This window comes from Trachymyrmex septentrionalis, unplaced genomic scaffold (assembly GCF_001594115.1).
Source record: "Trachymyrmex septentrionalis isolate Tsep2-gDNA-1 unplaced genomic scaffold, Tsep1.0 scaffold72, whole genome shotgun sequence".
NCBI lineage: Eukaryota > Metazoa > Arthropoda > Insecta > Hymenoptera > Formicidae > Trachymyrmex > Trachymyrmex septentrionalis.
The window spans coordinates 1,098,605-1,116,928 of NW_017305905.1; the positions used below are offsets into that span (position 1 = coordinate 1,098,605).

The 18,324-nt window shown below is 31.3% G+C and overlaps 1 pseudogene; it reads right to left on the reverse strand.

Moving 5' to 3' along the window:
- Window positions 1-1,450: 1,450 nt before the first annotated feature.
- LOC108753797 lies at window positions 1,451-13,612 on the reverse strand (annotated as a pseudogene).
- Window positions 13,613-18,324: the final 4,712 nt, after the last annotated feature.

Genomic DNA, 18,324 nt, shown 5'->3' on the forward strand with positions numbered 1-18,324 from the left:
AAAGGTTCATATTACGGGAAAAGAGCCTGGACAGAAAACTAAAGCGAGAAAGCACATAGGTATAAGATTGGAAACATCATTGAGTCGCACAATATCCGCGCAATATGCGCTTCTCTGCAAGCACTTCTGCATTCGCGTGCATAAACACGATGCGTGTGCGCGAATCGGATCGAATTACGTTAATCAGCCGGCCTCGAGCTTATCGGAAACGATTGATGAAACTTGCCGTGAAACACATTCGATTTGCTTCCACGAAATTCTACCTTATTCTATGAGGGGAACGTCGAAAAAACTCTATATGACTAATTAATGTATTCACAATCGATATCATATAATCTTATATTTAAGAACACACATTGTCTCAAATATACAACATTAAGATATCTTAAAGCAATCTCAGAGAATATTAGTATCTTAAAATATTACTGACGACGGTCTTGAAATGAGAACGCACGATGATTACTTACCTTAGAATAAAAAAAAAGATAATATTAATAATAAATTGATCCGAGATTAAAGTCACTCTACATTGATGGAAATGGACGTAAGTATAAACTGTAATAAACCAGGGATCGACCTGTATTCAATCTTATCATGAAACTTAAAATTGTCTAGCATAAATTGATAATGCCCGTAAAATATGTGAGTATTTATTTTGAGAGCATAATCGAGACGTGTCGTATGACTAGATCTTAAGTGTACCTATTAAATCCGTGCTATTTTTCTATCCGGGAACGCGCTCGAAGTTTCAAACGAGTTTCAAAACCTTAGTTTCCTGCGTCGCAAGCCGCGTTTATCAAGCGCCGAAATTTATGCGATGCAAATCCATAAATTTTAAGTGCGTCCTAATCACGTGCCTGTTTCGCTTCCACTGAGACGTTCTTATTTGATTGGGCGCTCTCTCCTGGAAGATACCCGAGGATATTATGTTGCATCGCCGCACACACCAAGCTTACACATCGATCCAGGTGTATCACATCCTTTCTTATCTCTATGCTTTCCGCACGATCATGTAACCCGGACCGGTACTAGGAAAGAGACTTCCTATTCCATTTCATTCTGTACACTCTGGCGTCCTTCACCGCCTGGTGAATGCCGTAGTTTGCGCGCGAACGAGTTTTGTTATGGGAAATTGTACAGTTGTCCCCGGTATTATCGCGCGATAGCGTAAGCGACATCAAAATGCAGCTTAGTCCACATGAAATGCGGCCGACCGGCCGGTGTGTGTGATGGTTGTATACAACAAATATAACTGTCGTCACTGCGCTTAATACCGTCGCGAATTAAACACGCGTTATATCGTACATGCAATTTGTCCAATGTAATTTGTCCGTGTGTACGAAATAAGGGCAAACAAATCTCATCATTTAGGATCAAGTTGCTAAATATTAATGTGCTTTCAAAATCTTGCATAGCGGCCAGATCTTCACTTTCTAGCCAGTTTTCAGCTTCAACATTTTTCAATGTGCGACAGAGAATACAATCTCAGGGACATATACTTGCTATTACCAGTGATCATATTCTCCAGTATAATTCCATGAAAACCAATACCTTTCTGAAATGCGCACATACTTAAAGGATTATTAGAAACAAAATCAAATTTGCCAATCTCCAAAAAGTGATCGTTTTTGCGCCAAACATCGAACTGATGCGATTAATTTTTCTTCCACCAATGAATTTATAATAACACGATGTCGACTCCGCGACCTTTTGTTTGCTGCGTTATGATTTGTTCAAAACTAGTATCTCAAGAGTTTCCAATATGTCCATCCGAAATGATGGGAAACATTTTCTTAATAAAATTCCGTTTATCATTCATGCCTACGACAGTAAACATCTCGCATTCTTTGTTAAGAGCGAGATGAATAGCTGCTTGTCCAACGTACCAGAATATATAAGTATTTTATGGCATCTTTTCAATTTTCCGTAAATGTATAAGATTGTAAACCACCGGGACTGTCACTGCTTCTTCGAATGTCCACGTGTCGGGTATTTTCCAACACAAATCTTTATCTTTCGCAACAACGCTGGCTATACAACTACAAAGAATAATTTTATAATAATTCAATTTTAATTGTATGGTATTACACAACATAAACTAATTTTATTAAGTATTATATATTCAATCTCACGAATTTCCATTACACGTTGCTTGTTAGCATCCGATCCCACATATTCCATTCCAATAGGAAAATATTGATCCAACCGTCCTTTCAAAAGCGTTTGAGTAAATATTATTTTACCAGTCGTAAGCAATACATCTTTGAAATTCAAGGATGAATAAACATCGTTTACTAAATCCTCGTGACGTGACTCAACTGATCTATTATTCTCTACCCAATAAAGTGTACTTAGATCAGCACAAACCTACAGAAAATTTTTCACATCATAACGTGTCATATATATAACAAAATGTACAAATAGAAACAGCGTGACAGTATTAAAAAGATGAGATACGTAATATTATTGTACAATGATAGCAACTAATATATTTTGAAAAGATTTATACGTACCAATTGACGGACATGAGCGGTAAGTACAGGTCTGGCTTTAGGTTGTGGTAATTTCAAATGTCTGTATGATCCCTAAATTTTATTAGATCGCAATACATTTATGGTCGTATCTTTCTGAATTAACTCTGTATAAGGTATGGAAGTGCCGATCTACTTTGCACTTTGTTTCTTCGGCCAGGGTATTAGTTTGTTCAAATTAAGCAAAAGTTGAGTTTCCGCGGATGCAAGATACGACGAACTATGATACGAACTATGATATGTTGCAATAGATCTCTTTCACATAAATGTTATTCATCTCATACAAAAATGCAATATATACAGTTGTAGCAAATTGTATCTTGAACTTTAACGATTCGATATTTTAATAATTATTAAGTAAATTTTTCCATTTAGAAAATATAAATCTACCTGTAATTTTTTCATGAATTCTTGTACGGATTCTATAGATCCATTCACAACGCTATTGTTCTCATTATTGCGGCATATTATTTGAATTGGACATATGTTTTCAAGACAATCGTAACCGATTTTGACAACGGCCATTGAACTACTAATTATTTTTTCTTTGGCACATGCCAAACCAATAAAGTACGCTGCTAAAATAGTTTGTTTAATGGTGAGACATTCATCTATGAACGTGCAACCAAGTTCACCATCAGAATGACTAATCATGTAATCCGGATTAATTCCTAAAAATGTCAGAAAATCTATTAAACCGACCTACAAGTATATTCCAAGTACTTATAACAGAATACCGTATTTAAAAAATTTGTTACTGATAAAATAATGAAATGTAATGAAATATCTAATAACGACATAAAAAAATATTGTAGGTATATTTTTCACTGATAAATATAATATAATTGATATTAACATATACATCTGTGAAATATAATACTATAACTGAATAGCGATGATTCCAATAAACGCGTTTAATGCGTTTTCGTATATTTCTGTATTTGTCAAAATGTTCTTAACGTTTATATCATATAGTTTTAAAATATCGTCGCATTTTCTTATTGTTTTTGCAAAAACGTGAAATTTTAATAAGTTTCGACCTAATAAAGTGTTAATTAAAAAATTATTTTATTTTATTTAAATCCCCTTATAAACTATAGAATATGAAATATATATCTATTCCTGACCACTGCGAACCTAAAGTTGAAAATACGAAGCAGACAGGTCTTTTCATGCTATTATAATTTTGAATTTCTTTTATTGAATCTTGTTGGAAAGAATTCAGTATTATGTACCCTCTCCATGAGTGATCATCGTCTAAATTATCTGCATAGATATAATAAACGAATGTATTCTACATCTATCGAACGATTAGCAATCTATAACGATACATTTCTTGAAATAAAAATTACGATATAATGTCTTTAATATTTAAAGCTCTCAAAACTTTTTAAATATCTACTAATATTGTTCAAAAACAACTTCACTCAATCTTCAGTACGTCCAAATAATATTACAAGTCTAAGTAAGTCATCATTCGGTGCTCCATTACTAACTTTCTGTTTACGATTCCATTTTAATAACACTTTTCAACGTATGAACGTTGAATCTTCCAAAACTGAAAGATTGATTACTACATAACCATTTTTAATTGGCATTAGCTCTTGGATGACACAAACACTTCCATTCATCAAAGCATCCATATCATTTCATGGTGATGTATAATTGATGTTTGATGGAACAAATCCGGTTTCAAACGCTATTATTACGTTCGAAAATTAGATTATAATAATTTAAAAATTAATAAATTTATATGATATTGTGACTTGTCCAACAATTTTTACAAAAAAAAAATAGATCTTCTGTTTGTATACTTATATGTATATGTACATATATATGTGATTGTGTAAAATATAAACTACTTTTTATTATGATAAATAAAAATGGAAGCCACTTGTTTTACCTTACCGATTTGACTAAAAGCACTCGCAGATTCAGCATGATTGGATTTTACGGAGCCGATCATTAATGGAATTTCTCTATTTTTACACAAAATATTATAAATAGATATTATTTCTTGAAGATCACTAACTTTGATACCGGTACCATGTGCTTCAATCTAAGCAAGATGTTGATATTCCGCATTCATTGTAAAATTCCGTTAGTAGAATACTTTGCAAATGCATCGATGGGTATGCTATTCCTTCTTCTGTGTAACCATCGTTGTTCAATTTTATATAAAGATATATGGCATAAACATCTTTATATTTTTCGTCTTTTGAAGGTATATTACGCCTACCATTTCGCTACGTGAATAATCGTTTCCAGCGGGATCGAAAGATCTGCAATAACCCTCAGGTGACAAAATACCTACAGATACAAAATATAATATTATGCAAAGTATATTATGCATATAGGATGCATTTTTTAAATATATGTATATTCCTTATTTATTGCTAAATTAACCTATGCTAAAAAAATTTAAATAATATCAGTTTCATTTTTCATAAAATAATATTCTATTTTGTGAAATATCTTATTACAAACATTTTATCGAGCTTACGCAACACGTTGAATTCATTTATTTTTTATAAATGAGCCCTTTAAATTTTATGCCTATTGTATTAATAGGCCAATAAATTTTAAATAAAAATATTAAGATTAATAAATTATAATATATAAAGATACCAAGACGAATAAGTTGCAGATTTATAAATGGATGAAGACATAGGTTTGCAATTCCAATTATCGCATCTTCGCATTTTCCTGACATAATATAATGATAACCAAGAGCCAAGGCGTAAAGAACTGCATCGACGGTCTGAAATGATCTTTTTAGATCCAAGCAATACGAAATCGTATTCGCTATTCCAAATTTGCATCCGATAATATTCCAACCACCTAAATAAATTGGAGAACACGGTTACATTTTCCGTACAGAAATAATTAATTCAGCAATCTCTTCCTACTTGTACACAGAATAAATTACTAACAGTATTAAAGATCAGTATTATTTCTAAAATTAAACTAAAATTATATGAAATTTTTATTTTCTATAATTTGCTTGGTATCGAACATAATCAATTTGTACCATACAAAGTACCGTCGTGCAGTGTCTACTGATTTTGTTTTAAACTAACAGTCCATTGAGACTCTATCTTAGAAAATTCTATAAAAGGTATATTTTGCAATTTAATAAAGAATTCGACCATATTTTCTTCAAATTTTCATAAGTAAGGTAGTTTTTTTATGAAGAAATTCAATTAACATTTACATTGTTAATAATAACAAAATTTATTAACGTTTTAAAAAATTCAGATAATATTATAAAAGTAGTTTTCCTTTTAAACCGTTTTTGGTTCGTTTTTTTTTATAATGATTCAAATCAGAGATATTTAACTTCAATGTAGAACGGGTGCTCACTTTTGTAAAAACTTCCATGTAAAAAAACTTTAATGAAAAAATTTTTCAGAGACGCATGTGCTTACGCATTATTTAAAATAATGTATATCACGTAACAAAAGTTTCAAACAGTTAAAAAACCTATTTTATTCAATTTTCTCAGAAATTGCTCAATAATTTCCTTTACCTGATAATCTTCATATAGGAATTTCTCTTGTGCATCAATAATAGATAATCCTATGATCACAACAGTATCTTTTCCTCGTAATTGCTTTGGATTAATTCCCGCATCGATAATTGCTTTATATAATGTTCCAGTAACATTCTTGTTTTGGATGTGAGTATGTGTGCTTACTCATAATCCAAAAACATCCGCGTCAAATTTTTTTATGTTATTAACAGTACCCATACGACATGAAAATTCCGCATGCTCTAAAAATATATGTATTTATGAGGATTTTATGTTCCCTATTTATCTTTTTATATAAAATTTTAATTGAAAAATTGAAGTATATATTGTTAATATATAAATATGTAATTATGTTTAGTACAGACAGAAGATATGGCACATTCTTAACTGAATCATGAATGTAAAAGTATAATATATAACAATAAATATAATTTAATTACCTATTTCCCATCGGCTATGATCTCTTCATCTCAAGATTAATTTTATTGAATAAATTTTCTTATAATTGATTCATATTATTCGAATTAGGAAATCTGCCAGGAATATCAGAAATAACGATTTCCTCAAACAATATTGTTCCATGTTTTTTTATCACCTATGATTTTTATATACTCGGACAATTTAGAAAAATGCGTTATGCGTTTTATTTATTACTTTTTTATCAATTCTGTCGATTATTACCTACTTTTGATGTTCACAATATTACTATTTGAGTTGCAAATAAAAAATAACTGTGCTTTTTATTAAAAATTCTCTCTTTATATAAATGTCAACTCTTTCAATATATGTCATATAACTAATTTTTGCTTAACTGTCTCATAATTTTGTAATTTAAAGCATTCTCATTTAAGAGAGAAAGAGATAGAATTAAAGAAGGAGAAAAGAATAAAAAAGAATGAGACAGAATTTAATAAAAATGTAGATAAATGAGATGTAGAGCAAATGGAATCAATGCTTTATATTTCGAAAATTTAAATTCAATTGTTCATGTATAAATAATGTATAAAGTTTTACAATCGTCTAAATATAGAACAGTAAGTTAGGTGATGTGAATAAAATGATATTAAAATAATCGTAACTGATCAGAAAACAATTATTTAACAGCTATGGAACTACGTTGTGACCATATTTTAATGTGATAATTTCTTGTGATCTTTTTAAACGATATGTTAATAATATAAAATATATATCAATAAGGCAAAAAGTTATTTATTATGACATATTAATAAATCGCTTTGATTACAGAATGTAATAATTTTTTTATGTGAAATCTAATCAAAGTCTCTTAACACACAAGTCTTAAACATAAAATCTCTTAAAGTCTCTAATAAGATAATATAGAAACCCAATTAGCAAGCAATTTTATATTTCTATAGTACTTTATATCAAAAAAGAAGAATAGACATTTTAAATATTATTTTAGCATTAAATGCTATTAAATAGCATTCTTTCTTTTATATTTTTAAATATATTGTGTATGTGCCTATGATATTTAAAACACACTCACTTACATATATGCTATTGTTCATAAATTTGTGAACGCTTAAAATATTTATACATCTTATGAAAAGTTTATTATCTTTATAAAAAGTTTATAATCTTATGTAAATTTAAAAACGTATTTTAAAGGAAAAATATGTATAAAGCTCAAATTTATTTTCTAGTTTTACATACAATCTATAATCTATTTTTCAAATTACATAAAATTGAAATTTATAGTATTTTTTCAATATTCTATTTTTATTTTGAAAACATCATTAGACAATAATTATCAAAGGAAGCATTTTAAAATAGATTTTCGAATAATCTTTAAAATGCTGGGAATATTAATGCGATGACTTTGCAGTGATATTGAATTTCTTGCGTAAAAACTTATTTATAAAATGTACACTATTGCTAACACATTAACCAGAAAATATTCACTTTATCTTAGTATTTTTTACACCCTAGCGTCAGAGAAATAAATCTTACGTCAGCGATTTTTCTACCAACTGAAAATCAATACTTAAATTTTAGTCAAAATTTTCAGATATCAAATATTTTTAGTCGAACATTACAGATATCTATAAATTTGTAATAGAAATAATTTATAACGCGTATGTACATCAAAAAAAGCAATTAAAACTTTTTTTTAAGAATTATTGCTAATTTCGTACAGGTAGCTCGTTGTATGGCAACCGGAATCAATTATCATAAATTTTGTTAAACAATGATTTTTAGAAAAAAATGGTTTTAATATTTTGAAATATTCGATATATAGATTAGGAATTTAAAAAATATTACTCTTAAATATCATAGTATAAGTATTATAAGTTATTTAATTTTAAATAAAGCTGGGAAAATGTGACAATTAGCCGTGTACTCAAGATTAATTGTCATACGTTCGAAATATTATATGTAATAATCTTTTTATTAATTGCAAATCATTTCCGTACCATGAAAATATATTGATCCTGGAACATTGTATTTTAATATAACCCGAGTACGCTAAGTTTTTTCTTCACTATAATATAATTGATCGCTTAAGTCACTTTCAATGCGATTTATACATTTTAGAATTAACAAATTTTTACAAATAAATTTCTTTGAAATCTTTTTTGAGTAATGAAATACTTGGCTAATTCAATTTATTTCATATTTGTTTTTTTTTATTGGGAAAGATGTAATATTCACATATCTTTTTTTATTTTGAAATTATATTGGACTATATTCTTGAAATATCTTTACTATGACCGGAGAGAATTTTGCAACCTGATCTTCGATCTAGCTTTGCAAGCTGTGGCTCAAGAATCTTCGCACAGACGCATTAATGTTGCTATCACCTTTCTTAAATTCTTACATCAAACAAACTACACACGGCGCCAAGACAATGTAGACAATGTTCGACAATGTAGACTTGATTACATCAACGTTACTTTGACTTTAAGCGAGACTTAAAATTCTCTTTTTAAAGCCAAGAGGGAGAGAGAGAGAGAGAGAGAGAGAGAGAGAGAGAATTTTAAGCCTCGCTTAAAATCAAAGTAATGTTGGTGGCAATCGGGCCTTAAAAGCTGAGATTTGCGTTAAGTCAGATTTCTGACGACAAAGTGAAGTGGAAAAACGCTTTTTGATCGTGAATTTGAATCGCTGGGTCAAGTGTGCGCTAGCTACGCAAACTCACACATGCATCAATTCTTTCTCATTCTCGCCCAAGAGAGATTGACTTATCGGTGAGTTTTCCGTTCCTCGCGTTTTGTGCCCCTACTGAGAATATTGAGGAAATGAATTTGGAATCGACGAACAAATATAATTCTGACCATCATTAGTAATCGTTGCACTTTAATCTAAACAGCCAAATTAACTCAACCGTGTGACGTAATCGACGACTAAAAATTCGAAAAGGAAAAATTTGAAATTACAAAATAAAATTTATTCTATAAAAAAAAATCAGCGACTGTAAATATTATAGAATTTTTCCCTTTTTATTTTAACAATTTACACAAGGCAAACAGCGCTTAAAACTTTTCATGGTATTTTGAAGTCATATTTTTCACGTAAAAGCTAAATTTTACGCTGCAAAATAAAGTAACTCTATTCTTAAATTTTACAGAGATATATTAAAACTGGTATAGTTTCTTATCAAAACTAAATAATTAAACAAAAAAGAGCAATGAGTCAGGTGTGTGCTAATGCTTAGTAAACAAACTATATTAATAAATTACAAATATTATCCAAATGTTTCGATTTATATACAATCATCTTCAGAGTGGACATAACTAACTTCTAAAGAATAATAATAATAATAACAACATCTTTATTGATGTGCATTAATTAAATAAACAGAGAGTAAATACAGTGGAAGAATAAGATACAACATATGAGGTTGAACTAACAGATAAAAACCTGTATTCAGAAAAATTTACAATGATAATGCGTATTTAACATATACACAGAGTGTCCCGCAATTTTTTGCGCTTTTATGTAGATAAAGCGGACTAAACTGAGTCGAGAAATCCTGTATTATTTTGCAATTTTCGCAATATTTAACAAGATATTAATTACTAAAAATCTGAATATTGGTTTCCAATAATTTTTTACTCAAATACTATCAACTTTACAGAAAAAGACATGCAAGAGACAAAAATTCCTTATTTTATTCTTCTCATCTAAAGTTCTGAGAATTTTTTCAGAATTTTTTAATATCGTGTTTTCTTATGTTGGTAAAAATAGTTGCCAATATAAGAAAATGCAGTACTAAAAAGTTAATAAATAATTCTGAAAAAAATTCTTATTTAAAAATTATAATATTATTATTATTAGCAAAATTTTACTTCTTTTCTTTCACAAATATGATCGAGACTGCGTATATTAAATGATGCGATGAGAACAGGTTCGAGGTATCTACGTTGAATCCATATATTTTACGTAGACAAAAATTTATTGGCATGATATCCATATGAATGTATATGATGTATATGATTTCACTGTCAAATTGAAATCAATTTTCCTTAAAATTTCAATATGAATTCTACGTAGACAATTCCATTAATATACATTATCTCCACGTAGAATTACTGATGAAATTTAACGGGAATAAAACTAGAAAATAGTAATATAGAATTCACATGAATACATAAATTCCCATCGATTTTCACTCTATATTTTATATAATCCACGTCAAATTTTTTCTGTTTTGGTACATCATTCATGACACGTACGTTACATATGTTACATGCAGACATCAGATGAATTTTTATTCATATAGTTCACGTAGAAAGCACGTAGATTTAACGTAGACACGAATTTGTTCTTGGGATCTTAACAAATCAACGAATTGCACTTTTTTCACTGGCGAACACGTGAATCACCTTAAAATCGTACGAGTAAGTCCTTTGTTTTGCACAATATATAATTGATAATAATGCGAAAGAGAAAATACCGCAATAAAGATAGGCCAAGCCAATGTCAGGGCATGATTCTTTCCTATAATTTTTATTACATTATTCTATACGAAACGGATACAACGAGGCATCACTATGTTCAATGCAAACTGAACGAGGCGAAAACATTATTCGTTGTTTTCACTGGCGAGACTAAAAGAGTGGGTCGCGACGCTGCACACGACGGAATTGCGCATCGTCGACTTTTTCAACTAGTCTACAAATTGCTGCTTTTTGAAAACGCATGTACATTGAATGAACACAGATTGTAATTTTAACCGTATATTCCAGATACAAAGATTTACACACTACATGTGAAAAAAATCTATATTTTTTTCATATCATAATGTTAGGAAACAAGGCTGTACAGTGGCGTGAAAAAATTTCCAATTAGTGAGATTTTGTATTCTAATTTATAAAAAAAGCCTGATAAAATTTTAACCGTTATCGGATATCAGTAGATCAAGATATGAATAACAAAATCTTATGACATCTGATAATGATTAAAATTTTATCGAGCTTTTTTTTATAAATTAGAGTATATAAAATGTCACTGGCCGGGAACTTTTGCACTGTATGTATATAGAAATAGTATAAGTCTTTAAAAAACATTTCTATATAGAGAGTATATAAAATATGGAAAGGACAGAGAGAGTGAATGCAAAAAGTATTCGTTTAGTTCTTCTCATTTAATAAAAAATAATTAGCAATTAATTAATGTTTATTTTAACAATAAAATTTTAATAACAATTTTTATATACAGTACAAGCAAAAAATGTTTCATGAAAATAACTGTGTTCATGATCTTAGAAGTTCAATTTCTTAACTATACGAATATTTATTGTGCGTTCAAATAATACAATTTTTTATTTTTGTATGTGTTTATTATAAAGGTGATATATTTTAATTATTGCACATTTCTTAGATAAAACAATAATGTTTATTTTCTAAACATAGGAATTTTTTAGGAAAAATATCTCTTCTGTACGAATACTTTTTGCACTCACAGTAAAAACGTAAAAAGTATTTTCTACTTGTGCTACTACTTATGTGACAAAATCGATTCTTGTTAAAATTTTTGTGTTAAATTTTTGACATGAAAAAAACGATTTTACTAGAGTATGTAAAAATTTAGGTAAATCTCTCTCTCTCTCTCTCTAAATCTGAAAATAATTTTATTAAATCATCAATATAATTGTGTATGAAATATAAGCATGATGAGTAATTCTGCAAAAAGTTTTGACTAGTAATCAGTTTGAACGTCTTATATAATTTATTTTAATAATTTAACAAAATTATTTTCAAAATTTGTATTTATATATACTTAAATTCAAAATCGTTCTTCCCGTACAAGAATTAATTTAACATAAAGATCATGTTTTTTGAACATTTTATGTTAAATTAATATTTAACATTTCAGATTAAGATAGTGTTAAAATAATATAATTTATAAGTAACAAATATAACATAAGATTTAAAAATAATGTAGTTTATTTAATTTTAATGTAAATTCTAAGATAAATAAATAAAAGATAAATGTACGTGTTTTTTTAATGTAACATAGGCTGCGTTCAGTAGAGAAAGTAGCTTTGCACTACTATTGTGAAATTCTTCAATACGATTGGTTCTTGTTTTTGATTCTTTATGGATTTAAACGTATAAACCAATCATATTGAAGAATTTCACAACAGTTGCAAAGCTACTTTGTCTGCTGAACGCAACCACATTATAGATATAAATTTTATTGAAAAAAAAAAAATGCTTTCACAGTTCGTTTTCAGATTGTGTTAAAGTGATGGTTTTGTGTAAAATTTTACACGGTGTTTGCCTTACATTCTATTTACCTTGCGTTCAATTAACACAAAAATTTAGGCGGACTGTTTGAGACATGTAAAATGTATTAAATTTAACACAAATTGTCCAATTGCACATATGTTGCATATTAAACGTAGTTTGCATAACATCGTTGCGAAATAATTCTACATCCTAGGAAATAATTAATCCAGAGCGATATGCGAACAATAATTACTCAAATTACATTCCATGGTAAAGGGACCCATGCGTCTTGCAGGCTAGCTTACATACGTACCTACCTATAGAGCACACATACGTTAGATCGTAATATTACAGCTGGGCCTGTACATACTAAGCTACTAGTTAAGAGTGATGCCGGGTAAAGGGGTGTCGACGAAGGTTGCCTTTGTTTGGCTGAAGTACGCGCGTTTCACCAGCTCGAAGTGGCAGCAACGCGGGAATAGAAAGAGATAGAGAGACAAGCGGAAAGGGTGGCGATCTCACGTGTGCGCCTGTAGCTAGCCCAAGCACTTTTGAACGCACTCTCGACTAGCGAAAGAAAAGGACGAAGCGAAGGGCTGAAGGATATGCGTGTGTGTGTGTGTGTGTGTGTGTGTGTGTGTGTGTGTTTTGTGTGTGTGTATGTGTGTTTTGTGTGTTATGCATGTGTTTGTGTATGAGCGTAATAAGAATACCGCTACTCGACGACAGACAGTCGGTGGCATGATGTGTAGCTCTAACGTTTTATTTATCAACGCTGATGACTTTGCCGTCCGCGTTTTCGCCGAGGGTCGCAATTCTTCTTTTCTCGGAGTAGAAGCTAAAAGAAGCTTCATAACTTTCTTCCGCTACACCCTCGTCGACGGAATCGAGACCTTATCTGCATTCACGTTCCTGGCTACATCGATACTACTCTCATAGTACTCATTAGCGATTCCTTGAATATCTGGCCTGCAAAGTATTGAATCATATTCTTTCTCATGTTAATACGTCGCGGTCACGTCGTGTTCGCCCTCTTTTGTTGAATATTGACTTTGACCGTAAAGGTGGTCTAAAGAGAGAGAGCGATTAAATTACACGTGTAACGATGGAAAAAGTTTGACAATAAGCGACCCTATCGAGTGAAATAATGAGAAATTCTATATAATGCGTCATTTCTATTTCATCCCATACTTCTATCCTGATATAAATTACAATACATAAACGCAGTCGTGACATTATTATTAATAATATATAAAATATATATTTTAAAAAGTGTAATTAAGATTTTTATTCATATACTACTACTATTTCAGATTGTGACGTCAAAAGCAAGAAATTATACAAAAAATTCTTGCAAAATATATTGATATAAATACATTTTTCAAGTTAATATGAAAGTATGGTTCAATAAGACAATACTTACACAATCGATAGAAACCTATTTGTAAAATATACCATTCTTTTATTTTGATAATTATCAATTAATCATATATTTAGAAATTAATTATACACAACCAAAACCGGAATGAGCTATATTCATAGTTATAACAAATTATTAAATTAATAATACCGTTCCTTTACTTTAAAAGTGACACAATTTACAAAATTAAATTTTTTAAGAAACGGGAAAATACTATTTGTCAACTTGACAGAAAATTATTGACTAATTAAATAATATATTTTTAATCTAATCAAATGTCATTTTTTACCAACTCTAAAAACCATTCTTTTTGAGTTGTAACAATTTTGATGATTTTTTATAAAGATAAATTAGTTTATTTTTTGTATAATTGATAAGGTAATATTTATTTAATTCATTCATAATAGCAATCCGAAAATCACATTTTTTTAAATTATGTTACTTTTAATATAACAAGCGATATAAAAGTAAATATGATTTAATTTCTCTCCAAAACAAGGAAAAATAGGAAAATTTTGATATATTTTATAAGTTTATTCTGTCGATACTGCAAATGTTATTTTATTGACAATATTTCTATTCAAATGCACAGACAATTTTCAAGAATCTGTATTATAATTTTCTCGCTTCTAATCATAATTTGAGATAATAATGGTGAGTAAAATAGAACCCTTAAAAGTTTGAAACACAATTTCGAAATCTAGTCTAAACATTGGCAGAAACCAAAGTGCAACGCTGCAATATTATTATTATTATTATTATCGTTCTATAAACTTGTCTAGTTACCTAATGGATAGTAAACGTGTTCTTGTAACGGCGTTCTTCGGCGATCCCGTTTCCGGCTGGTTTCGGCGGCACCACACGGGGGTTGCAATCATTCGCTGACATTTCCCACTTTCCCAGTACACCCATCTATCCACCTACCTACCGCGGCACCGGCTGAAAAATATCGTCAAGACGGCGTTGAAATATTACAGCGTGTCACACCGCAAGAATTGCAGCGCCGTCGACGGCAATCTACCGCTGTCTTCGTGCGCGAACGACGATTCGTATTGCTCGCACGAAGGAAACACTAGCACTGGGCGGTGACATTATAAACTCTCTGGGGCAGGTGGAATTCCGTTTCGGAATGTAGCGGCCATTATCGATGTATATCTGAGCACTGCATTAAATCAATCATGCTGGATATGATATATGTTCGTTTCCGGTCACGTATGTAACGATAGAATCGTTCTTATCCTTATCGACTAACTTTCTGCTTATTGCACTTTTCTTACGTACGCTACAAGTCACTTTGGAGACGATTTCTTGTTGAATATTGATTTAGAAATTCTCAATTGTTATGATTTCGCTTGGTGTATCTTAGTGATCAGGATTTAATTTCTGTTATACAGCAACGTATACAGCACAGACTAATTCCAACAATGTTAGAGTAACACACACACACACACACACACACACATTATAATAACGTTGTAATGTTACAGCATTGTTGCTGCAAGTTTCTGTGTTGTATGGGAAAACGAGCGTGAAATTGCGCGTATTACATGATTACTCGAATAACGATTGCTTGATTAAATCTTCAGCGTGTGGAAACGACGCTTAATGTTACTATCATTTGCCGCACAGTTGTGATTCTTGGCAATGAGCCAATGGACGCACATGGGACATTACACTTGCGTTGTCGTAGATTTATCACTCTAACTGACGTTGTAGTCTCAACAAGAGAGTCTCGGCATTAAATCAAATCATCAATTAATCTACTGATACTCATACTCACTATTTAAATGATTTATTCGCCCCATCATATCTATTTCATCTTTTTTTATCTTTATCTAAGATTTAAATTATACTTCTCTTCGTTCATAGAAAAGATATTTGAAACAATTTGTGTAGTCTGTAAAAAGATTTAAATACGTCAGAATTATTAGTTACAATTTAATTAAATAAATATTACTAATAATAATTTAATAATGAATCGTATTATACCTGCGTTAAATCAATTATGCTGGATATAATATATGTTCGGAAATTGCTGTTTAATGTCTGAACATATTATGAAATCATATTATAGAATTTCGGAGATAATGATAACCGTCGTTTCACTTTAATCTTTTAGAAGCTTATATAAATTATATCTATAATGCACGCGCGCTATCGCGTCGGTTTGAAAACTATCGGGACTAATTCGAGAGCAAGTAGAGCGTGCCTCTCCCAGCGCGCGCGGCATCCAGACTTTCGTATTGCTCCTCAGTGGGCTATCTCAAAGGTAACATCTCCACGCTCTAGTCACGGGAAATGACTCTCGCAATCTTTCCGCTGAATGCCGGTTGGCAGTCGGCGTGGACCGAATAGACCTTCAGCGGATATTAAATGAAAACATCGAGATGGCCTCTCTTTCGCTTCCGCGGATCCACCTAATATTTGCACAGATAGATATCGCAAAAGAGCTGTCTGTGCGGCTCCAAAGCAGCTCTTCTTCTACTTCTTTCACTCTCTTAAGATACCGTACGTCGTACGAAACCGCGCACGCCTTACGGATCTCTTCGTGGAAAGCAAACAAAACTCAAACTTTCAGTCCCTAACTAGAGCATTTCGTAGCATAATTTCATTTTTTTAAACTACGATTATTATATTTTAAAGTTGTACGTTGCATAAGGCAATCTTTATGGAAAAATACTATCGAACTCACGGGAAAAAAATGCTTGAAAATAATTGGAAAACCCATTTAAATCCAACATTGTGTATACTTCTATTCCGATGTTTTTCATTAATCCAATAATATTTTTTCCACGAGGAAAAAAGGTAATACTGCTAGGGGAATCTCTGAAAACGTTATTCACGATCTCGAGATCGAAGCACGACATCTACCTCTATTACACTTGCCGATTGCCTTGAAAAACGGGAAAAACGCAAAGACATTGCACGCGAATGGACGATGGAGATCCAGCAAAATCGCATGAGACCCCGAGAGATACGCCTTAAAATAATCTCGCCATTTCGCTGTCTCCGTGACCAAACATTATATCGACCGTTGCCGACCCTTCGTTCACCATTTCAGATAGAGAAAGAGAGAAATGAGTAGATTTTATCGCTATCAATTTACAATACGACCAGCGCGGCGCAACACACGCGCCCGCGTCACGCCGCACTTTACGATCCTGCTTTTCCGCGAGCTGGGCCGAACCGAGAGCTTATCTAGTCACTTCCCGATTATTCTCTTGCCTAGAGAAGCCCTTTACTAATTTACACGATTTTACGAAGCTCATTGTCCGCTCGGACGACGGCGAGGCTTACCGTGGACGCTGCATTCGATATTCTCTTGGCTTACCAAACCTATCCTCCTCCTCCTCCTTCTCTTCGAATCCCTTTGGACGTCGCGTGACGATGATAGACTTTGAATCCCGAGAAGCAATCAGACTTAACTCTCATTAATCCATACAGTTGAACGGCCTCCTTTGCTATTTCCGTTGCGAATCAAAATTATAAACAGATCTTGAGAACAATATTTTAAAAGCTCTTCTTCGATTTCGATAGTTAGAAAATTTCTAACAATAACGTTAACATAAACCTTCGTTCAATTTTTATGATATAAAATATGTATTTTCAGTATTCTCTCCTCCCCCCCCTCTCCTCTCTCTCTCTCTCTCTCTCTCTCTCTCTCTCTCTCTCTCTCTCTCTCACACACACACACACACACACACACACACACACACACACACACACACACACACACACACACACACACACACAGATTAAGTATAATCGTGAATTATTTCAACTGAAATAAATTTATTATCGCAAAAAGGCCGCACGGCTGATATTTGAATGAGAAAACTCTTTGAATACCTCGAAGCTGAATTTTTTCCGAATCACAAATGTCCATTATAAACGACTGAAAATTTAAACCGCGGAATACAATAAGAAGAAAAAACGGTTTTGTATTTATTTTTTAGTTCGATTTTTAAATGTAGTTTAAATCTCCGAGCGCAAAAAAATTCAAGTCCTACAAATCTGACATAATGTAAATCCTACCAAGTTGGAAGTAATCGGATTTCTCCAATAAGCTCGCTATCATTGTTTCTTGTCTGTTTCACATTTTTATATGTATTTTATATATATATATATATATATATATATATATAT